The following is a 24,406-nucleotide window of genomic DNA, read 5'->3' as shown; positions in this document are numbered from 1 at the left end:
ATAAAAGTATTGCTTAACTTGTCTGAGCTACATGCACATATCCATAGGAAAGGGAGGGAGAGGGGAAGAGAGACAGAGCGCAAGACAGATAGATAAGATAGAGAGACCCTTCCCATGCCTGTAATTTGGACTAAAAAAAAAATTAATTTTATTTTTGTGCAATGGATTTCATTAAACATGTTGGGTCTTGTGAGGATATGGCCACTTACTAAAGACTATAGAACGAACAATACAGACATTTTCCAGCACAGAGCACCGGTTACATCAATATTAATGTAATTTAATAGATAATTCACTTGCTGTGTTTTATTAGTTATTTGCTTGTCACTTCATCATCAGGAATCAAAGTTTCTATTCAGTAAAAGCAAGCAGAGGATGCCGGCCAGGTTGGATCTTATATATACCTAAGGCCAAACTATCAATCTCATCTGTATCAAGGTCTCACTCCCATTGTTCTCCCAGCCCCAGGCCCATTGTGTGGTTGGGGAATTGTAGACCCAGGGGAGCTGTCACCACAGGGATCTCTTGCATACAATGCCAGGTGATAGAATATGCTTCATTCTGTGAGCTAAAGGAAAATGTTTAAGGGGGAGGGAGAAAAAGACACATGGGTTGAATCAGGCAATTGTTGGAGGGATTTTGCAGGGACAGGATCCAAGCTGGGATGGATGATCTATGGAATTTTGGAGATTGGTTGTTGGCTGGAGGGGTATCCATAAGCTACAGTCAAGATCTCCATCGTCTAGAGGAACATAGGCTGTGACTGCGCACACTATATCAGTGGGAGATACCAAAAGCTGTGAGCCAACAAAAAATTGGGAGACAGTGGGTATCGCCTGGTACGGGGCTAGGGGAACTACCAAACTCAGATTGGGAACTTGTGGACTGAGGACATTGTATTTTGGCCAACTACCTGGATTTGTTGTACAACCATGGATGTATGGAATAAAAAATAGCTGCATCGTTAACCTGCCTAGGTGATTTTTTATAACGCACAACCTCATACTCACAGGTCAGTTTGATTTTCACTGTCTATTTATTCCTATACATAACTATAAAACAGCCCTGTAGCCCCTTAACGCCCACTGATTCACATAAAAACGGTGGGGAAAAGGGCCGTATTTCCTCATCACGGTTTTAAAAGCGATTGGAAAGAAGGCAATATCTCGATCTCTAAGGGGTTAAAGCACCAATCCAGTGTTTTCTTTTTATTCCACCCAAGGAGTGGAAACACGAATGTCTGTTGCCTGCTTGTAGGAAAATACTTACCAGCTGCTATGTTATGCTCTTCCTAGTGCTCCGCCATCTTGTGACCGCAGCTTCTCACTGATCAGAGTTCACGAGCTCTCAGGGCAGTCTCATCTATGCTCATTCTGGCTCAGACTTACACTGAGAAGTTACTCCCTGTTCGCCCAGCGAATACTGGAGCGAACCAGCAGGTCACAGCAGGCGAATAGGATCGGAGTGGCGCGGAGAACAGCATAAGGCTATTTGCACACATTGCGGATTTTTCTGCGGAGCCGCAGTGTTTCTGGCCCTGCGGGTCAGCAGCAGAATCTGCTGCGTTGTACAGTACCATTCTACTCTATGTAAAATGGAAACCGCTGGGCACACACTGCGGAATTTTTTACGCAGTTTTGCAGCGGTTTCAAATCTGCAGAAAGAAATGACATGTCACTTCTTTTCTGCGGATTCCCCTGCGGTTTACCATCTCCTCCTTTGTAGAGGTGATAAAGCGCAGGGCAAAACCGCAGCCTAATCCGCAGGTCTTTTGATCTGAAATTTACAAAATCCGCGGGAAGAAATCCGCAGCACTTAAAAACTACGTGTGCACATAACCTAAGGAGAGGACCGGTAAACATTTAACTACAAGCAAGGAACATTCACTCATGGGTTAAAGAAAAAAAATCACCAGAGTGGTGCTTTCAATAAAAAAAAAAAAAATATATGTATGTGTTAAGAAAAATAACAAAAAGCTATCAAATTTGTTCATATTTCATTTAAGCCTTAGAAGATCTCTAGTTTGTGCGATGGGTTCTTGGAAATTTCTGAAGTAATGAAAAGCAATGCACTCAGTCAGCAGATTTTTAGAAGTCCATTACCTTAGCAGCTTCAGAATGTCTACTTCAGATTCCACATCAGATATTTGCTATGCTTACTATGTCACAAGTTTGGACCTGCCTTACCTTTTTGCACTTTCTTATCATCCTGCTCATCACCAGTACCATACAAGTTAAAGACACACCATGATGCTGAAGATACAGTCATAATGGCCAGAAGAGAAGAGCATGGTCTTCTGACTTCTCTGGAGCTACTGGAATACCTAAATGCCATGTCTGGAGACCCTACTGAAAGGATTACCACTGTCCGCCCACTTCCTGCTGAATGGGAGAGCTTGTGTAAATTAGGTCTTAAAAAGGTTTTGCTTATGTAAATGACCTATAAACACAGGAGTTGGGAAAAAACAACTGGAGCCCACAGCCGCACTTCTGCAGAACTCCACTCCCTGCAGCATCACAACTCAATGTGAGATCTACGTGTGAATAGATATGTGTATGCGCATTTAAAGAGATTTCTATCTGATATGAAGAATTTCCAGGTCTTACATGAGTGCAGGCTTTACACACAGCGACTAGCTCTCATCTGGAGCTACAAAGAACGCTATACTGCAAACTATTAGAAGGAGCGCCGGGGATATAAATGTAGCATTTGTACAGAGCTCTCCGATACACATCTGTAGCCACCATCCACATCTTGTGACAAGGACATACACTGAAAGAAGCAGCTCAGCCCGCCTAGCTCAGAGCACAACATACCAGCAGAAACTACACCAGCACACAGGTGGTTTGTTTGTTTTACAAACCATTTACAATACAAAGGGAAAACAAAACACTAAATTCAGAAACTTACAACTGCAGCACACGCCTTTTATGTGCCGAAAAGGCTTTCAGGGCAGATTTTACAAATGTTTTGTAATGTAGGGAGGTAAAATCTGCCAACAAATCAGCAACACAATCTGCATACAATGTGGATTTTGTCATGGATTCGTCCCAGATTTGCTGAAAATGTGTTAAAATAAACTGGATGGAGGAAATATAAGGCTATCAACATCCAATCACTCCACCAAACACATACACTGTCCTCAGCCTTCTCCTTGGCCTGTGCATCCCTTTATAAATGCCCTTTTCTTTACAATGTCACACATGGCCAGTATCCAGAGCAGAAGACACTGATAGGCTGTGTGCACACGTTGCGGATTTTATGCGTTCTTGCGCCGCGAAAACGTATACAAAAAGAAACCCATTGAATTCAATGGCATTCTGCAATGCTGTGCTGATGCTGCTTATTTTTCCACAGTGGAATCGCATAGCAGAAAAATATGCAGCATGCTCATTCTTTGTGCGGAATCGCGGGAATACTGCACACATAGGAATGCATTGATCCGCTTACTTTCCGCATGTGGCTATGCCCACCATGCGCAAAGTAAGCGGATCATGTGCGGATGGTACCGAGGGCCCGGAGGAGAGCAGACTGTCCTCCAGGCTCTGGGTACCATATCCCTGTAAAAAAAAAAACCAAAGAAATAAAAAAAAAAAAAATTGTGATATTCTCACCTTCCAGCGTCCCCCGTAGCGTCCCCAGGCCTCAGCGATACTCCTGGAAAGTCCCGTTCCCACTTATGCCTTGCTACAATGACGTAGCATCCTGCGAGACCGCTACGTCATCACAGGTCATTGTCGCAAGGCATCGCTGGGAACGGGACTTGTCAGGAGCATCGCTGAGGCCTGGGGACGCTGCGGGGGACGCTGGAAGGTGAGAATATCAAGATTATTTTTAACATTAGATCTTTTTACTACTGATGCTGCATAGGCGGCCTCAATAGTAAAAAGTTGGTCACACTTGTCGAACACTATGTTTGACGAGTGTAACCAATCTGTCAATCGGTTTTCCAAGCGATGCTACAGATCACTTGGAAAACGCTAGCATTCTGCAAGCTAATTACGCTTGCAAAACGCTAGTTTTTCGCAGGAATTCCGCATGCAGGGAATTACGGAAATTCCGCACGTGTGCACATAGCCTAAATGGAAGCTGTCATATCAAGAGCAGGTATTCTCTTGTGATGCTGTCTCACTTGTTATAGAAATCCTTAAATTAAGGGACCAATTTATCAAAGCTTTTACACCACAAAAAAACTTTGTAACAGCGCAAGTTTTGTGGAATTGTGCAAAAAAAAAAAAATCTGCGAATTAGCACTGAATATCATCCCCACTGAAATGGACAGAGCCAGAGGGTAGGACCTATCCATATGTCCAATTTATGAAAAGTGGCAACTTATTTTTGGGCCGAAATGCTACTCCAATCACTGACTGGAGTAGAATTTCTCATGTTGTACACACCATGCAGAAAAGATGCTAAATTAAGTGGTGTGTGTCCTTTAACCCCTTCACGACCTCTGCCACACTAGTACAGTGGAGGTCGCTTGCCTCCCTTTGATGTGGTCTCCGGCACTGAGCCCACATCTTTCCTTGGACATGTCAGTTGTTTTGGACACCTGACAAGTGCCTGCAATAGCCGCGGGTGGAATCGCGATCCACCCGCGGCTATTAACTAGTTAAATGCACGTTTAACACGCGCTTCCGGCCATCGGGCCGGAAATACGCACACCGGTGACCTGCGTCACGTGATCATGGGTCATCGGTGTGTTGGCATGACAACTGGAGGTCTCCTGGAGACCTCTATGGTTGTCATTGCCGGATTGCTATGAGCGCCACCCGTTGGTCGGCGCTCATAGCAAGTGAGGTATTCTGCTATATATGTGATCTGATCTTCGCCTCTATGTAGCAGAGCCGATAGGGCTATGGCAGCTTCTAATCTCCCATGGAGGCTATTGAAGTATGCCAAAAGTACGAAAAAAATGTTTAAAATATTTAAAAAAAATAAAAATATAAAAGTTAAAGTCACTCCCCTTTTGCCCCACTCAAAATAAAACAATTTGTTCAGAATCACCCGATCAATATAAAAAAAGAATTAATCAGATCGCTAAATGGTGTAGCAAGAAAAAAAAATTAACGTCAGCATTACGTTTTTTTGGTCGCCACGATACTGCATTAAAATGCAATAACAGGCGATCAAAAGATCGTATCTGCACTAAAATAGTATCATTAAATCGTCAGTTCGGCGGGCATAAAATAAGTCCTCACCCAACCCGAGATCACGAAAAATGGAGACGTTACGGATCTTGGAAAATGGCACTTTGTTTAAAAAAAAAAAAAAAAAAAAAACTTTGGATTTTTTTGACAACTTAAAAAATGAACCTAGACATTTTTGGTGTCTATGAACTCGTATTGACCTGGAGAATCATAATGGCAGGTCAGTTTTAGCATTTGGTGAACACAGTTAAAAAACAAATGCAAAAAAGTTGTGAAATTGAACTTTTGCAATTTCCTCACAATTAGAATTTTTTTTCCCGATTTTGTGTACACAATATGGTAAAACCAATGGTGTGGATCAAAAGTACAACTTGTCCTGCAAAAAACAAGCTCTCACATAGCTATATTGACAGAAAAATAAAAAAAGTTATGGCTCTGAGAAGGGGAGCAAAAACAAAAACTCAAAAAACGAAAAAAGGGCAGAGTCTTAAAGGGGTTAAGACTGGTATATTGCAAGCATGCGCTCTGTCAGTCTTAATAAAATCAGCCCCTAAATGTTCGGTTTCTCAAGAAGTGGTCGACAGGTTTTTTTTTTTGTTTTTTTTTTACAGGAATACCTATGTGCTATCTGGCATGAAATACAAGTAAAGACAATAATTGTTTGCTTTTTTTTTTTTCATAAAGACCAGCAGGTTTCTGCAGTGCCAGTGTTATGAGGAAACCTTTTATAAGAATTAAACAAAGTGATGACAATAACATCCCATGCAATGGGGGAGAGGAGGGGGAGAGGAGGGGGAGAGGAGGGGGAGAGGAGGGGGAGAGGAGGGGGAGAGGAGGGGGAGAGGAGGGGGAGAGGAGGGGGAGAGGAGGGGGAGAGGAGGGGGAGAGGAGGGGGAGAGGAGGGGGAGAGGAGGGGAATATATAGGGCTTTACCAGTTATCACCACCGCTCCGTCTGTGTGCAGAATGAAGGCCTGTGCTTCAACCATGCTTCTAAGAGTTTGTGTCTTCCCACACTTAACCCTAATGGAGAAACAAAAGAATGTAAGTTATGAAGGTACAGAAAACTGCATCATAATAGCTGTAACACCATTATAGCATGTTTGCAGAGACTCATATGTCACATAATACCAGTGATCCAAGTGCAGAATCCAGAGAAGCAGCTAGGCACGTGCCTTGAACTAGTCTTCCGAGTCACGACATTCCTGACCGGATTTTCAAACTATGTTTTCTCTGAAGCAGCCCGGCCACAATACCACAACCAGTGTCTGATTCATGCTGTGTGTGGGTCGGTATAAATCTACGGTGAGGATCCCTTTAGACTATGTGCACGTAGCTTTTTTTTAGCGTTTTTCCGCTGCGAAAATGCCAAGAAAACGCATCCCATGCAATTCATAGACTGTAAGCTTGTGAGCAGGGCCCTCATTCCTCTTGGTATCTGCTATGATCTGTGTGATTATTGTTATGCTGTAATGTCTATCGTCTGTACACGTCACCTCTGAAATGTAAAGTGCTGCGGAATATGCTGGCGCTATAGAAATAAAATTATACAAATAATAAATTATTGCTATTATTCCTATGGGATTCCGCATTGCTGTGTTAATGATGCGGATTTTTCTGCTGCGGAATCGCATAGCGGAAAAATATGCAGCATGTTCATTCTTTGTGCGGAATCGTGGCGATTCCGCACCCATAGGATTGCATTGAAACGCTCACTTTACGCACGCAGCTATACCTACCATGTGTAAAGTGAGCACTTCATGTGCAGATGGTACCCAGGGTCTGGAGGAGAGGAAACTGTCCTCCATGCCCTGGGTACCATATCCCTGTAAAAAATAGCATATAGAAAAAAAAAAAAACTGGGATATACTAACCCTATGATGGCCCCCGGAGTCCTTCCAGCCTCTCACCACCCTGCCGGCATCTTCTGGTCCCAGTGATGCATTGCGTGAAATCACCTGAGATAACGTCGCGGTCTCGCGAGCATGACGTCACAAAGGTCCTTTGCGCAAAGCATCACTGGGACTGGAAGATGCCGGGAGCACTGCAGAGCAGATCGGGGGCCATCGGAAGGGGAGAATAACAATATTTTTTATATTATTTTTAACATCCTATCTTTTAAGTGTGACCAACTTGTCAATCACCTTTCCAAGCGATACTTGAAATCGTTTGGAAAGCGCTAGCAAAAATGCTTGTGTTTAGCGGGAAAACGCATGCAAATTCCGCATGCGTTTTACCCGCAGTGGGAATTGCGGAAATTTCCGCAGCATTTCGGAACGTGTGCACATAGCCTTAATGTCATTTTTCATTAAGCAGGGAGCGCACTATTTCTCCTATGAAACATGCCAGCTCTACGTAACAATATATAGAGGACAGCCATCACTACAAATTAGGTAAAGGTTCATAATAAAGCTGCACACAGGTATTTCCAGTGCTGCAGCTCAAGTTTAAATTGGGTTACACGTGCTATCCTTCCTCCTGATATTTGTCACATGAAACGTTAATGACATTTCCACATACATACAACTCCATGTATTCCTATAGCACAAACCTGTTCAGAGATCAAAAAGCAATAGGAGGGGTCATGTGACAAGGCAGACAGGTATAGGGCCTGGCATTTGCTGTTTAAGTATTGATGGCAATAGTGCAATATCCCAATAATTTACATTTTCTCTGAAACGCAACAGTACAATATAAGAACCTTTGCTATGCCTCTTTCTTGACTTTCTAGCCTACTTCTCCCCCTTTCTCCACTGATCTCTGCATAACAGGATACACATCTACAATAGTCTGTGCAAAGGCAGATTAGGCTACATACTGCAGCCAACAGAAAGATATGGAGAAGGGAGTGGGGGATAGAGATTGACACCAAACCACAAACTACAGTTACTAGTGACTCCATCTCCCATAGCTGGATTCACAGCTACACTGCTCAGTACTGGTATTTGATGTGTTCAATGCTGTGGCTTCAAAGTATGATTCAGTGAGATAGGGGAGCAGGATTGCTTTTTTTTTTAATTAATTTTACATGTGCATTGTGTAGGAGACATCACAAAGTCTATTACTTGGGGCTGATCTCGTGGACAAAAGACAGTTATGGTAAAAATCTAATTTTTAATAAACACAAGTAGCACAAATAAGTCCTTCCTTTTTCCTTCAGGAAGCAAAACAAAGTTAGATATGTCCTTGCCAGTAACAGAAATACAAGACACTGAATGAAGTCAGAGTATGTAGTCTTCCAGGTTCTTTATACAAAGTTCTATATACGGTAATATGGAGAAAACTGTGATGGTAACTCTGACTTTTGAGGTCATTTTAATGCGGTGTGTTGTGCAAATCTAGGTTTTTTTTATTTATTTATTTTAGATATTTCAAGTACCCTATTTTAAAAGTCTAACTTTACAACTCAACAACTAAGCTTTTGTCTGTTGGCTCTGATACCCCCCACCACACACCAATTGCGCAAAAGACCATTCAGAAGTGCTCACTTCCACAGGGCTCCTGTATGCACAGGGCGGTGCAAGTCCACAGACCTTCTCTTGCGCCATGACACCACCTGTGCACAAGCTCAGCGGTTCCGCTTGCTGAAGCAAATGCTTCTGAACAGCCTTTTCAGCAACTTGTCTCAGGACCCAGACCCCACCGATCTGCATGTACTGGCCAACAAACCATCAACAACTTACAAGATTTTTATTTTCTGATGGCATTCTATAGAAGATCCAGAGACCGGTTTAGACATCAAAAGATTGTTTTTCCTTACTCATTTTGAGAGAGACTTGTGTAAAAACTTTGCGAGAACACCGTGCACTTGTTTACCCAGAGCAGAAAGTCTCCAGAGGTCCCTGCTGCTCCCTCCCGTCCGGACCTGAAGAGTCTAAGCAGGTAATGAAGCCCCTCTTTTCAACCATATAATTCCTGAGAATGTCACAGAATGTCTCCAAGAATTACTACAATAGTACAGAGGATAGGAGGGAGCCAAGAAAAGGGGTGCAGTTCCCTGTACATGCACATGTTTTGTGAAAAAAAAAAAATGGCAGTGACCTTATAAACAGAGAATAAAAAAAGCTGCTTTACATTGATTTTCAAAATTTGGAATAGGCCCTAAAATTACATCTACAGGTAGAGAAAAAAAAATAAAAAAAAATAAAAATTAAAAAACTTAGGAAGACAGCAAGATAAACTGTCAAAAACACTGTGTGCAAATCCAGCCTAAAAAGTATGACATAACCACTGGAAAATGTAGAGCCTCTGCAATCTGCTGACTTCATGGAAACATCCCTGGAACAGATGTAGAAATGAAGGCTCATAAATGAGAAGCGAACCATCTCACCACTTGAAAATGCCATTTTCAAAGTCTCCTGTGTGCCAGGCTAACAACTCTGGGGGAGAAGCGAACATTTGCTTTGGTTTCTGTAGATAGGACACTTCCCCATAAAACATAACTGCTTCTAGCTATGAAAAGAAAGAGCTGCAATTCCAGCTCATGTTGGAATGAAGCCCACCCGACCAGTGCTCGGCAGCCTGCCTGGGACAAGCCACATAAACATTCCTGTGTTTCCTGGAGTTGACAGGATACAGTTCGGGCTGCACCGCCCCGTCTCAGAACTACCAGCAACCCCAAATCTGAGCTCAGCAGTAAGCTCCTCAGTTTTATATGTAGCCGTACACGCACACATCTCTGCCCTATGACGGTTCCCAATAACAGACACATGACCAGAGGAGACCATGATGGCGGATTTCCTGATACCTGATTTAAAGCGCCCCACAAGCCTCTAGTCAGAGGAGCATCATCACTTTGGCAATTAACTTTTTGGATAGGAATGTTAGGATGATTACCTTTATCAGCATGGAAATACTATTATTAGAGTCCGTGAGCAGGAAAAATTCCACAGAAAGAACCATGGGAACCCAGAATACAATGAAAAACTGACTCGGACAATTAGAAGGGGGGAGGGGTGGTTGGGACACGCATGGTAAATCCCTCACTATTCCATTGCACTGCTGGGGCCGGTGACTGTCTGCAGGGGTCACACACACGTGTAAGCAGCACATAACCGCTGCAGCTATGTCAGCAGAGCACCAGACTGGTGACGCTGGAACACTGAGGATTTAACAGGCAGGTACGTTTATTATTTTAGGAAGTATTCTAATAACCAAAATAAATTATCTATGGAAATAGGACAAATGGCTTCCGTGAAGCCACAAGACGCTACAAAAACTGGATTTTGCTGCTAGACTTGTACCCTCCTATGACAGCAAGAGCAATGTTAAATAAGGATTGCACGCCAGCAGGGGTGGAAATAGACATGCTCTCTGCAATGGACTCCTTAGTACAACCTGAAATAGTACCAGGGTCTGAGTAGTGGGCTTTGCTTTATGCCTTAGTTTACACTGGTTGAATCACTGCGAGGAGACTCACACACTACATAAAGTAGCCCTATGGGAGGAATGGGGATGAGGGACAGAATGAAACGCCATTGTCCACACAGACTGCTCCAGAGGCTGGAAGCTAAGGTTACCAACATTTGCAGATCATTCCAGTAAGAGATTGCCAAGGGTGTGAGCAGCGATAACGCTTATGTCCTCGTGCTTCTGAGTCCATTAGGCTGAATGAAGCAGCTATGGTGCATGGCTTTAATAACAGTTGTGACCAAGCACTATCAAATAGGATGATAAAGCCCTGCCTGTGTGTAGTTTGAGGTCACTTCAGTACAAGTTTATCACACTTCACGAGAAGAAAAACGAGGAGTCTGTCCGGCCATTAGTGATGCTAAAAGTAACATCCTCAAGAGTCCGCAATCACTGACTAAATCTATTCTAGGCGGTATGCAACACACAGCACGTCTTACATCAGCATTTTCCCCTCATAGCTCAGCGTACAGCCAACACAATGTTCACTGTAAGGGTCCGTAAGTACATCTCTCACCGTCAGTCTCTAGTGAGGTGGGCGGCACACAGGCTCCTTATAGGACTACAGTGGGGCCTATTAACCAAATGTCTAAATATTAGGAGCCAATATGCAGCAGTCAGGAGTGGTCTCTGGTACAAGGCAGCGTGACTCCACTCTGTAAATTGCCTGACGGCAGAGGTGATAAGTGGGGAGCACAGGAGGTCGGACCGCCACAGTTCATGTATTGATGACCCATCATTAGGTCAAGCCCTTTAAATGGAACACTGCCATGAATAAAGAATTAGATAAACATTCTCCAGAGGCAACATCTCCCCAAGGATGAAGCACTTTAGTGTGAAACATGCTTCAGGTGTGGGGAGCTCGTGGACTTTCACTAAGGTAATTTTGTGTGCCATGATAACTATGCTTGCATTTATCACTCATGTGTATATTGTAAGATGGCCGCCGGACGGGGCCTTGATGGCAGATATGTGTCACCGCGGTCGGTAGCTTCGGTGATGTGAACTTGGAAAGCATGCTCCAGCACATATAGTGCTGAAAGAGTTATTAGGCCACTCCAGGGCCGGGTTTTACGAGCAGTCAAAAGAGATGGGTGGGAATGAAAGCTCACATATCCTCACCCCCAGGGGCGTGGTTGGGCAGATAAAACGAGATCAAGTCTCATTCAATGTCTGAATCTCCTGTGTGTTGGTCTGTGCTAAGGCCTACAGAACTGGACACTATCCTGAGCGGGCAGACCCGCAATATTGTTTTGTGCCGGAAAAGAAGTCTCATTTGTTTGCTTTACAGAGCAGTTTATGCAGTCTGAAAAAACCCGTCTGGACATTTCAGCCACACTGCTTCACATGCCAACCTCAACCACAGCTGATAGATAGATATATCTACCTACATCTATATATAGTGTTAGGTTTCTGGCAGCATCATGTCCATAGCATTATTGTAACTTATTCCCCCTTTTTGCTTACTAACATATTTGATAGCTTCTGGCGGCTTTACTACTTATACTATGACACAGATGCTGCCATACACTTACAGCTAATGTTATACTTTGAAATTTATGGTTCCTAATACTTGCAATAGCAATTTTTGATCTATACTAATAGCATGTGGAAATATATCTGTCAGCTAGAGCATAAAGGATTTTTTTTAATAGAGTGACACACAAACCTATTGATTACATGTACATTCAGGCATACCCATTATCTGCCGTCTCAGTGGTTTCTTACTTTTTGTGTGTGTCTATTTTGGTTTTATATTTATGTATTGAAAAAAAACATTTGTTTTATTTGTGGCCCTTGTTTAAAGCTTTCTTCCTTTTGGAGTTTATATAACCTACCATTAGGTCAAGGCCTTTAAAGGAAACACTGCCGTGAATAAAGAATGCCATCTAAACAACCTTCAAAGGCAACGTCTCCCAATGATCCAGGAGCAATTTGGTGATGAGCAAACCCTTTTCCAGCATGATGCATCACTAACTGGGCTGCTTGCTGCAGTTTTCCCTAGAAACTTATCTGCTGCAGACCTGCCAGTTCTCTATATAACCCCACACACACACCGTTGATTGGCAGCTCAGTGGCAGGGGCTGCACTACAATTACTAGTGATAATTGGTTCATCAGCTGGAGATTATCAAACTACCTTTAACAATGTTTTCCTTTATTTCCTGACTTAAGTCTATTCATTCATTTCTTGATTTAGTTTCCCTTATGGAGTAGCTAAAATTAAAAAATGACTTAATGTTTTAAACAGATTTTGATTTTTTTTGTCCCATTACTGAGAGAGGAGATGGCAGCTGCTGATGGGAGGGGGAGGAGCTCTGCCTACAGCTCCTCCCATCTACACAGAATCATCAGTAGCAGCCACCATCTCCTCTCTCTGTAATGGGATGGTCGGTCTTCACTGAGTACACAGTATACCTAAGAATTGCAATTTATGATAATGACTGATCAATTCAGGTGGAGTAAATTTCTGAAATAAGATTTCTTACAAAGTTTTGTATCTTTCAAGTGTGCTGATGATTTAATAAAAAATGAAACAATTTACTTCTTAAGCATCTAATGAGCGTGTACAAAGATCATTGTGAATGGTGAGTCCTGTGTGTGTGTATATTATATACATATATACACACACACACACACACACACACACATTATTGGAAGATTGGAAGACACAGAAACCCGAAATGAACAACAGGTCTTTCCTGAGGATCACTTCCCTTTAACAGAATTTTTACAGTCAACCACTAGATCAAGAAAAAGACAAAAAAGATAAAAACTACCAACAGAGATCACTGAAAGTCTCAGCTCTTTCTGCAGTCAGCAACAGAGTCCTAATGCAAAATGTTTTAACGAAACCCATTTGCAAACATTTCAAGCCACAAATACACGTACTGAAAGGATTTGCCCCCTTTCAAAAAACAAATTTTCCCATAAACACAGCTTACCTGTACAAAAGCAAACGGAAGTTCCTTACCCTTCTCAGGTTCAACGCTCTCTCTCGGACAGTGCCCCAATCTCTACTGTTCGGCTTCAACAGGGACATGTCGAAAGCACTGCAGTCAATCACTGAGAAACTATACAGTGCAGCTGGCCACAAGCATTTCACAACACAGTGGCCAATAGCTACATGATTTTGAGACAGCCGCACGTCTTACATTAATTGACATCAAGTCAAATTAAGTGAAAAAGCCAAGGGTGCTTTTAAAATGAGGATCCAAGAAAAGCACTTCTGAGCATCCGCGCTGCTTTAGTGATAAGAATTCTTCAGAAATCCATATAAATCTTTCAAGTTCTTTATTATATGTACTACAGAAACTACGCGTTTCGAGGTGACAAACCGCACCTCTTCTTCAGGTTACAGTACAGAGACAACTCTGTACTGCAACCTGAAGAAGAGGTGCGGTTTGTCACCTCAAAATGCGTAGCTTCTGTAGTACATATAATAAAGAACTTGAAAGATTTATATGGATTTCTGAAGAATTCTTATCACTAAAGCAGCGCGGATGCTCAGAAGTGCTTTTCTTGGATCCTCAACTTTTGATACCTAGTGGACGTTGTCCACCTGCACGAGCTCTGCAGCAGCTATATGACTGCAACAAACGCTGAGAGTGGTTGTGTCTGAACACAACCCATAAAGTGTGAGAACTCCAGAGTACTTTTATATTTTAATTGATTTATACCAGGTGAAGCCCTATGTCTGCGCCCCCGCCCTTGTTTTCTCTTATACAAGGGTGCTTTTAAGCATCAGGAAGGCATACCTGGAATGTGGATCCATTGTCTGTCTTCTGCTGATGCTTACCATAATACGGCCATCATACCATCAAGAATGGACACAAAACACAACAACCTCTTCACAAGCACACATAGCTGCATCCGTGTTGCCCCACCGCAAATACACTATACAGTGACAATACTTATTTTACTTGAGTCTTGGCTAATATACAAGCCCTGTCCGCTTACAATTTTGCCTTGAAGTGTATGATTAAGTTGACAGCTGTCCGCTGCCATGCTAAGGTGAGTCCCTAGGTCCGATACAGTCAGCGCACCCTGACTGTGAGAGCGTAAGGATGCTCTAGAATTGAGATATCACACATGCAATTGTTCTTTAGAAAAGGCCAGGAGAGGAGAAATTAGGCAAAGTTGGCTAAAACACGTGCTTATTAAAACAATGGCAAACATCCACCCCCCCCCCCTCCCCAAATGGGTAATAGAACATGGCTGTGTGCTCCAATTTTCACTGGGGTCATCCACGCTTTTTCTTTACGTAATAATACAAGTAAACTATTGCTCCAGAAGGCAACATTGCAACCAAGAATAAACCACCGCAGAATAAATCATATTCACCGCAACGTCTACAGAGGTAAAAGCAAATTTTAGTGACAAATCCTGCTGTAACCTTTCCGGGAGTTCTTGAACACGTTGTTTTGGAGCACAGCAAAGTTGATTTTTAGACAGCTCAGAAAGGTGGACAATATTTATACAAAAATAAAAAAGAGGGGGAGGGGATCAGGTGGTTTCCTCACTGGACAAGTCCTGCAAAAGGGAACCGGTCAGTTGACTCATGCTGCCCAAACCTCAAGCAGAGAAGGAAGGGAGAGATGAGACTAGTCCAACGCTGACCCCAGATGACTTCACCTGGAACAGGGCTGACCTGGAATAGTTTAGTCTCTCCTTATAGATCTGTGACGGCTCAAAGTACACCAGAACGTTTTGGAGAAAAACATCTAGATGCAATTGTGCAGTCAGGCTCCGATTCATGCTGCTCATGGTTTTTGCAGCGTAAATCAAGTGACAGAGTCTCTTTAAAAAGAAGCTTTCAGTAAGATCAGCCTTCGAAGTCATCTACATGGTCATGTAGGTCAAAAAGAAGTTGAATAAAATGACCTTTTCAGATGAACGTAATGTGATGGTCTCTACTGTTTTGAATGCACATGTCCAACTGTTCAATGTTTCCTTACTTTTTGCACAACTTGCTGTTCTTCAGCAAGGAGGTTAATGGCAATATTCATAACAGGTGTTTGATCCCTGAAACACACAATACATTTTGGGGTTCAATTAGAATTGGTTTTTAACCCCTTTCTGTCATGTGACGTACTATCCCGTCCATGTGCCCTGGGACTTCATTCCCAGGGACAGGATAGTACGTCACAGCGATCAGCAGCGTCCACGTGGTGAGCGCCGCTGATCGCGGCCGGGTGTCAGCTGATTATCACAGCTGACACCCGGCACAATGTGTCAGGGGCGGTCACGGACCGCCCCCAACACGTTAACCCCTTACAAACCGCGATCACACACGATCGCGGTGTACCGGGGGTTAAAGGGAAGCATTGGCAGGAAGGGGGCTCCCTCCGTGCTTCCCTGAGCCCCCCACAGCAGCGCAATGTGCAGCGCTGCTGCGGGGGGCTCCATCCCTGCAGGTCCCCGAATCCAAGATGGCGACGGGGACCTTCGGGGGCCTGCAGGGAGCTGGCTTCCTCTGTGCCTGCAAAGCGCAGGCAAGGAGGAAGCCTTGTGCAGTGCCTGTGACAGATCGCTGATCTGTCACAGTGATCTGTGATGCGACAGATCAGCGATCTGTCACATGACAGTGATGTCCCCCCTGGGACAATGTAATAAAGTTAAAAAAAAAAAAAAGTAAAAATAATTTAAAAAAAAAAAAATCGCTAAATTAAAAAAAAAAAAAAAAAAATATTCCCTAATTCATTTTTTGGAAAAAAAAAAACAAAACAAAACAATAAAAGTACACATATTTGGTATCGCCGCATCCGTAATGACCCGCCCTTTAAAACTGTCCCACTAGTTAACCCCTTTAGCTAACCCCTTAAAAAATAAAAATAAACTAAAGCAAAAAAAAATGATTTATCATACCGCGAAACAAAAGTGCAATAACGCGCGATCAAAAAGACGCATATAAATATCCATGGTATCGCTGAAAACGTCATCTTGTCCCGCAAAAAACGAGCCGCCATACAGCGTCATCAGCAAAAAAATTAAAAAAAAGTTATAGCTCGCAGAATAAAGCGATGCAAAAATAATTATTTTTTTTATAAAAAATTGTTTTCATTGCATAAAAGTGCCAAAACATAAAACGACATAAATGAGGTATCACTGTAATCGTACTGACCCGAAGAATAAAACCGCTTTATCAATTTTACCGCAGACGGAACTGTGTAAACGCACCCCCCCAAAAGAAATTCATGAAACGCTGGTTTTTGTTCATTCTGTCCCAAAAATCAGAATAAAAAGCGATCAAAAGATGTCACGTGCCCAAAAATGATACCAATAAAAACGTCAAGTCGTCCTGCAAAAAATAAGACCTCACATGACTCAGTGGGTCAAAATATGGAAAAGTTATAGCTCTCAACATGTGGTGATGCAAAAACTATTTTTACAATAAAAAGCGTCTTTTAGCATGTGACAGCTGCCAAAAATAAAAACCCGCTATAAATAGTAAATCAAACCCCCCTGTTATCACCCCTTCAGTTAGGGAAAAATAATAATAATAAAAAAAAAAGTATTTATTTCCATTTTCCCATTAGGGTTAGGGCTAGGGCTGAGATTAGGGCTAGGGGTGTGTTGGGGTTGGGGTTAGGGTTGGAGTTATAATTGGGGGGGTTTCCACTGTTTGGGCACATCAGGTGCTCTCCAAATGCAACATGGCGTCTGATCTTAATTCCAGACAATTATGCGTTGAAAAAGTCAAATGGTGCTCCATCCCTTCCAAGCTCTGCCATGCGCCCAAACAGTGTTTTACCTCCACATATGGGGTATCAGCCTACTCAGGACAAACTGCAAAACAACTTTTGGGGTCTAATTTCTCCTGTTACCTTAGGAAAATAAAAAATTGGGGGCAAAAATATTTTTGTGGAAAAAAATGATTTGTTTATTTTCACGCCCGGGCGTTATAAACTTCTGTGAAGCACTTGGGGGGGGGGGTTCAAAGTGCTCACCACACATCTAGATAAGTTCCGTGGGGGGTCTAGTTTCCAAAATGGGGTCACTTGTGGGAAGTTTCAATAGTTTAGGTACATCAGGGGCTTTCCAAACGCACATGACACCCGCAGACCATTCCATCAAAGTCTGCATTCCAAAACCTCACTACTTCCCTTCCGAGCCCCAACGTGTGCCCATACAGTAGTTTTCTCCCACATATGGGGTATCAGCGTACTCCGGACAAATTGGACAACTTTTGGGGTCCAGTTTCTCCTGTTACCCTTGGGAAAATAAAAAAAAAAAAAAAAAAATGGGGACTAAAAGATCATGCTGGTTGAAAAAATACGATTTTTTTTTATTTTCACGCCCGGTCGTTATAAACTTCTGTGAAGCCCTTGGGGGTTCTCACCACACATCTAGATAAGTTCCTTGGGGGGGGTCTAGTTTCCAAAATGGTGTCATTTGTGGTGGGTCTCCACTGTTTTGGTACATCAGGGGTTTTCCAATCGCGACATGGTGTCCAATCTCAATTCCAGCCAAAAAAGTCAAATGGCTCTGCTTCCCTTCTGAGCTCTGCCATGCGCCAAAATAGTCTTTTACACCCACATATGGGGTATAAACGTACTCAGGACAAATTGCACAATAACTTTTAGGGTTCTGTTACCCTTGCAAAAATAAAAACTGGGGGTGAAAAGATCATTTTTGTGGAAAAAATATGATTTTTTAATTGTACCGCTGTACGTTATAAACTTCTGTGAAGCCCTTGTGGGTTCAAAGTTCTCACCACATATCTAGATAAATTCCTTGGGGGGGGCAATTTCCCAAATGGGGTCACTTGTGGGGGGTTTCCGCTGTTTAGGTACATCAGGGGCTCTCCAAACGTGACATGGCGTCCGATCTGAATGCCAGCCAATTTTGCATTGATAAAGTCAAACGGCGCTCCTTCCCTTCTGAGCTCTGCCATGCGCCGAAACAGTGGTTCCCCCCCACATATCAGGTATCAGCGTACTCAGGACAAATTGCACAATAACTTTTGCAGTCCAATTTCTCCTGTTACCCTTGGTAAATTAAAAAAAATTGAACCTGAAGTATTTTTTTTGTGAAAAAAAGTTAAATGTTCATTTTTTTTTTTTTTTAAATATTCAAAAAATTCCTGTGATGCACCTGAAGGGTCAATAAACTTCTTGAATGTGGTTTTGAGCACCTTAAGGGGTGCAGTTTTTAGAATAGTGTCACTTTTGGGTATTTTCTATCATGTAGATCCCTTAAAGTGGCTTCAAATGTGATGTGGTCCGTAAAAATAAAACAGTGCTGCAAAAATGAGAAAACGCTGGTCAACTTTTAACCCTTATAACTTCCTAAAAAAAAAAATTTTGGTTCCAAAATTGTGATGATGTAAAGTAAACATGTGGGAAATGTTACTTATTACATTTTTTGTGTGCCGTATCTCTGTGATTTAAGGGCATAAAAATTCAAAGTTGGAAAATTGCGAAATTTTAAAAATTTTCGCCAAATTTCCGTTTTTTTTTCACAAATAAACGCAAGTTATATGAATGAAATTTTACCACTAACATGAAGTACAATATGTCACGAGAAATCAATGTCAGAATCACCAGGATCCATTTCAGAGTTATTACCTCAAAGGGACAGTGGTAAGAATTGTAAAAATTGGCCCAGTCATGAACGTGCAAACCACCCTTGGGGGTTAAGGGGTTAAACAGTCCTCCACATCATTCCCTTCACATTTTGACATCATGAAACCAAGACGACACCTAACAATTGATCAATAGTACCTCAGCATTGCGAGGCTTCAAGCAGGATGTTCTCAGATGGAAGTGGCCACTGAGTTTAGAGTGTCACTGTCACTCTATGATAGTCTTCGGTAAGGAAGGGGGGCCTCAAACTGTCCCTAGAATTGGAACCCTAACTATCCCAGGTGTACTGTTGAAGGTAGAGGGGCCAGAGTCTCCAACCTTACTATGCTCCTGTAAAAACCCTGACCTGTCCCCTCCCCCACCACAAGGCCTGGGACAGAAAAATAAGGTAAACAAGACCCAAATACAAAAACAGGGAAAACAAAAAGCAAACACTCAAAGGTAAAGAGGTATATAGGGAAGGATACGAATGTACCAACCAAATGGGAATTGGGCAATGAGGAAAGTGTGCATAAGCACGAGATGTGGCTATTGTGTTCACACTGACGATGAGTCTTCCTCAGGACTTTTGAGATTACACCACCGAACACTTTACCAATAACAGTATTAACTCTGATGGAGGTGCTTGTTGAACGAAACGTAAAATTGTATTTTGACACTAAATAAAATCATTTATTTTCATCTAACACCTGACTGTCACGTTTCTCTACATTACTAATGAGGAAAGCCTACACCCAAAAACAGCAAGCAACAATCTCCAGTAGTAACTACGGTCTACAATTCAGCACAGCACCTACAGAGCTAGGAAGCAAAGCTTTCACTGGCAAGGCAGAGAGCTCTGGCCAGGTTGTATAGGGAGAGGAAATGACGAGCTCAGAAGCAGCTGAAATTGAAATGCAAGTTTCTGACCAGCACAGAAAGGGTTGGTAACCTCTTCAGCACCAAAGGAGACAAAATCCATTAAATATGGGACAGAAAAATACAGGCTGAATGGAAGATCTGCAGTTCACAAAACATAGTGATCTTCTAACCCCAGATCTCCCAGGACGTGACACATTCGTGACAGTAACCCCTAGTCTCATCAGCAGATTGTAATAGAGATAGAGACTGGAAGAGTCACCGAAAGGCAGAGAAGTGGACAGCCTTTGGCCACATTCAACACTGATGACTGCTTCATTGTCAACAATGCCCTTCAGAACTGGATGATGAATGCCACACAATTCCAGGCACATTTAAGGGAGGCGAGAGGAACCCAAGAGTCACGTCAGACCATTCAAAACAATTTACCTCAGCATGGCCTGTGTGCCAGATGACCTGCAAGGTTAAATGACCACACCACCAGGCGTCATCACCTTGCATGGGCCAGTGAGCATCTATGCTCAATAAGGGACCAATGGTCCTCAGTGTTGCTCACTGATGAAAGTCAATTCACACAAAAGAGAAATGATGGCCGCCAACGATGTTGGAGATGTTGAGAGTGCTATGAATCAGCCACTGTTGTCACCAGACGAGACTTTGGTGATGGTGCTAAAGTGTGGGCAAGTGTGTCTAGACAAAACAGAACTGCCCTACACTTTGTTAATGGTAGAGTGAAAAGTCCCAAGTACTTTAACATTATTAATCCATTCAGCGCCTCTGCACGAACCACAAAGGCCTAGTTTAATCTTAATGGACGACAATGCTCCAAGTTCATCGAGGTCGCGTAAGTAGGGAACGGCTGCTAGAGACTGGGGTACCTCAAATGGAGTGGCCTGCACTTTTTCCGGAGCCGAAGACCATGAAAAACTAATGGGATCAGCTGAGTCGCCATGCAGAGGCTCGTAACTTTGTACCCCAGAATCTCAATGACCTGAGGGCCGCCCTTCAAGAAGATTGGGATGCCATGCCTCAGCAGACAGAAACGACTTATGAATAGCATGAGACGTCGTTGTCAAGCTATAATTGATGTTCAAGGCCAAGGGGGGGGGGGGATATACCCACCACTGTTGTTGGCTTTTGTTTCATTAAATTGATTGAGCTGAGGTTTCCTCATTGCATGCTTCCAGTTAAATGCCCTACTTTTATGATCAAATATTACTGTAGTGTGAACTTTTACATTTTCCATAAATTTAGTAGTAGTGTAGTGTAGCTTTGCTAGAGAAGATTCTGCATAAAGTGGTATTTTATTACTCTAACTCATGGGTGTTAGTACGTATACGAGTCCAGTGGGGGTCCTATTCAGTGACAGTGTCTTCCCTGTAAGACTGTGCATGCAGATGTAGCCATCAATCACTTGTAGGACGCCCCCATGGACTCAAATACAAACACCAGCAAGTTCAATTAATAAAACACAACTTTATACAGACTCCAGTAAAGACATTCTACTCAGCTTGCCCTTTCTATACATGTGGTCTGCAGATCAGACTGCATGTACAATGTACAAGGACAGCCGGACAAAACCAAATTAGCACGAACTTGTGCCTCAAATCTCCTGGAATATTCTGCCTACACAGCCTAGTCATGAAAATTTCCCAGCACTAGAAGAGCCACATTTTTACATGGTTAATCACACACGAAGGGTGTATGTATGCCGTCGGTATGCATAGTAGTGTGCATGTGACACAAGATACAATATCTCTCTCAGAGGCTAAACCCCAAAGGTCTCATCTATCAAGACTATAAAAACGGGTAACAAATACTGAAGCTTACATCTATAAATAAAAAAGCTGACACTTAAAAGGGGTTGTCTCATCACTGTAAATTGATATACCTGCAAAATTCTTGTAAAAACAAGTGTCCAATTTAGTTGGTATAAAAAAATCATCTCCATTCTTAAGAATGGAGGGATGTTCATGTATTGGGTACTGCTCATTACCTAGGTTACCAGTTTATCAGCGGTGCACAGGACTCCTAAGCAAGGAGCGCAGCACTTACAAGCCATGACTAAGAAGGTCTGAGCACCTTTGAAACGCGTTGGCGGATTGACCCCTCTGAGCACCTGTCCCTTAGTTTGCGGTGATGTCACCCAGACCACGCCCCTTCCAAACACCGCTACTGCTCAGCGACGCTTCATGACCTGAGTGCATCGCCGGTCTTTCCTTACTGCCCTACGGAGGTTGCAGAAGCATTTGGCACCGGGGGGGGGGGGGGGGGGGGGGAAGGGGGGTTACGCTCCCCAGGTCTGTCCATTTCCTCCCTCCTCCGCAACAGTGACCTCTTATCTTCTATCTATACACATTGGGACAGATCAGGCACAGAAGCTATCCAGGCACCAGCAGCTTAAGCTCATCATAATGCTTATCTCTGGAGCACTGGTGTGTTTTTGTATCTCTAGTGCTCTTACAAGCTCTTTGTAATAGAGCTTGTAATCGCTGCATCTGGCGATCTTCACTGCCACTGCCCTTCTCTGACGCTTTAGGGACAAGGATACAGTTCGGGACAACAGAGAAACAATACCAGTGGTTTGAACTGTCAATCATGAAGCAGGTAAGTTTGTTCCCATTGAGAGCACCCTTTTTACGTTTCTATAGATTAAATTGGAAGGAAAAAAAAAAGGCACTGCATCTATATATAATTGTCTTATGGTGTCTGTCTGTAACTGAAATCCCGCTGCACTAATTGGTCACAGCTGTTTTTAACGGTAAGCTGCGCCTGCCGCTGATTGCTGGCGGCCGCGACCAATCAGCGGCAGGCACAGTGCTTAATCTGTAAAAAAAATAGAATTAAAAAAAAAAAAGGTTATACTCACCTTCCGACGGCGTCCGACCTCCTTTCCACGCGCCCGTCCTCGCTGTCCCAGTAATGCCTTGCGGCTTAGACCAGAGATGACGTCACTCTCACGAGAGCGCGACGTCATCAGCGGTCTAAGACGCAAGGCATTACTTAGACCGCGAGGCCGGGCGTGTGGAAAGGAGATCGGACGCCGTCGGAAGGTGAGTATATAACTATTTTTTATTTTAACAGAGACCATACATACCAGGATGGGGGGGGGGGGGTGAGGGTGACCATGCATACCATGATAGGGGGGTGAGGGTGACCATGCATACCAGGATAGGGGGGTGAGGGTGACCATGCAAATAATAATAATAATAATCATCATCTTTATTTTTATATGGCGATAACATATTCCGCAGCGCTTTACAGTTTTTGCACACAATCATCACTGTCCCCAATGGGAATCCTGCATACCAGGAAAGGGGGGGGGGATGAGGGGGACCATGCATACCAGGATTGGAGGGGGGTGAGGGGACCATGCATACCAGGATTGGGGGGGTGAGGGGACCATGCATATCAGGATTGGGGGGGTGCATTATTGCATTATTATTAAAACTTCATAAATAAACTACATACATATTCTAGAATACCTGATGCGTTAGAATCGGGCCACCATCTAGTGATCCTATAAGTGGCAACTGACAAAATGACTTCTGTATTTTAGCATAAGGGTACCGTCACATTTAGCGATGCATCAGCGATCCCGACAATGATACGACCTGGTCAGGATCGCTGGTGCATCGCTAAATGGTCGCTAGTGAGCTGCCAAACAGGCAGATCTCACCAGCGATGCAGCAGCGGTCGTTACTTACGTGTCAGACGCGGGGATGAAGACGTCCTCCCGTCCGCGTCCACCCGTCGCTCGTTGGCGCCAACAGGAAGCGGCCGACGAGAAACGGCCCAGGACGATCTCGCGCGATCAGCGCTAGCCAGCGGGGGAGCAGGTCAGAAGTAAGTATCACACATAGCGATATCGCTAGCAATATGGCTGCTGCGTCACAAAATCGGTGACGATTAAGCGATATCGCTAGCGATCTCACTTAGTGTGACGGGGCCTTAAGACTCAATAGCTGTAGTGACCAATAGTGATCCAGTGTGGTACTAAAGGCTCTAAAAATAGAAAACAGCAACCCATGTGTTGCAAATGTTGCAGAGAACAGTTACCGCCAGGGCTGTGGAGTCGGAGTCGTGGAGTCGGAGTCAGTTTTGGTTGGAGTCGGAGTCGGTAGAAATGTACAGACTCCAGCTTTAAAAAAAAAGTATTAATATTTCATAATTTCATAACTGAACTTTCATATGAATTTTATAAATGTTACTCAAATATATATGTTCTATCAAACTATGAACGACAGTGATAGGCAGTTCTGCTGGAGATAGAGACATTTCTTACTTCTTGTGTGTCACTGTTCTCCACTGCCCTTATCTAATCTTATACTTGGTTAACCTCATGCTGCCCCAACCCCCCTACTTACAATGTATGAAACTGAAAGTGAAAATGTGTTGCAAAT

The 24,406-nt window shown here is 43.2% G+C and overlaps 1 protein-coding gene across 2 annotated transcripts in view; it reads right to left on the bottom strand.

Moving 5' to 3' along the window:
* The window catches only part of AFF4 (ALF transcription elongation factor 4), a 127,236-nt gene that overhangs the window by 74,189 nt on the left and 28,641 nt on the right, over window positions 1-24,406 (bottom strand). For both annotated transcript variants that reach the window (XM_073548940.1, XM_073549622.1), the window contains exon 2: window positions 6,084-6,172. The gene's annotated coding sequence lies outside the window, so the exon portion shown is untranslated. The remainder of the gene's footprint in view (window positions 1-6,083; window positions 6,173-24,406) is intronic.

Source organism: Dendrobates tinctorius, unplaced genomic scaffold (assembly GCF_039654945.1).
Source record: "Dendrobates tinctorius isolate UK_male_01 unplaced genomic scaffold, ASM3965494v1 ptg000001l, whole genome shotgun sequence".
NCBI lineage: Eukaryota > Metazoa > Chordata > Amphibia > Anura > Dendrobatidae > Dendrobates > Dendrobates tinctorius.
The sequence above is the reverse complement of the archived record's forward strand: the minus strand, read 5'-3'. Positions and strand labels throughout refer to the sequence as shown.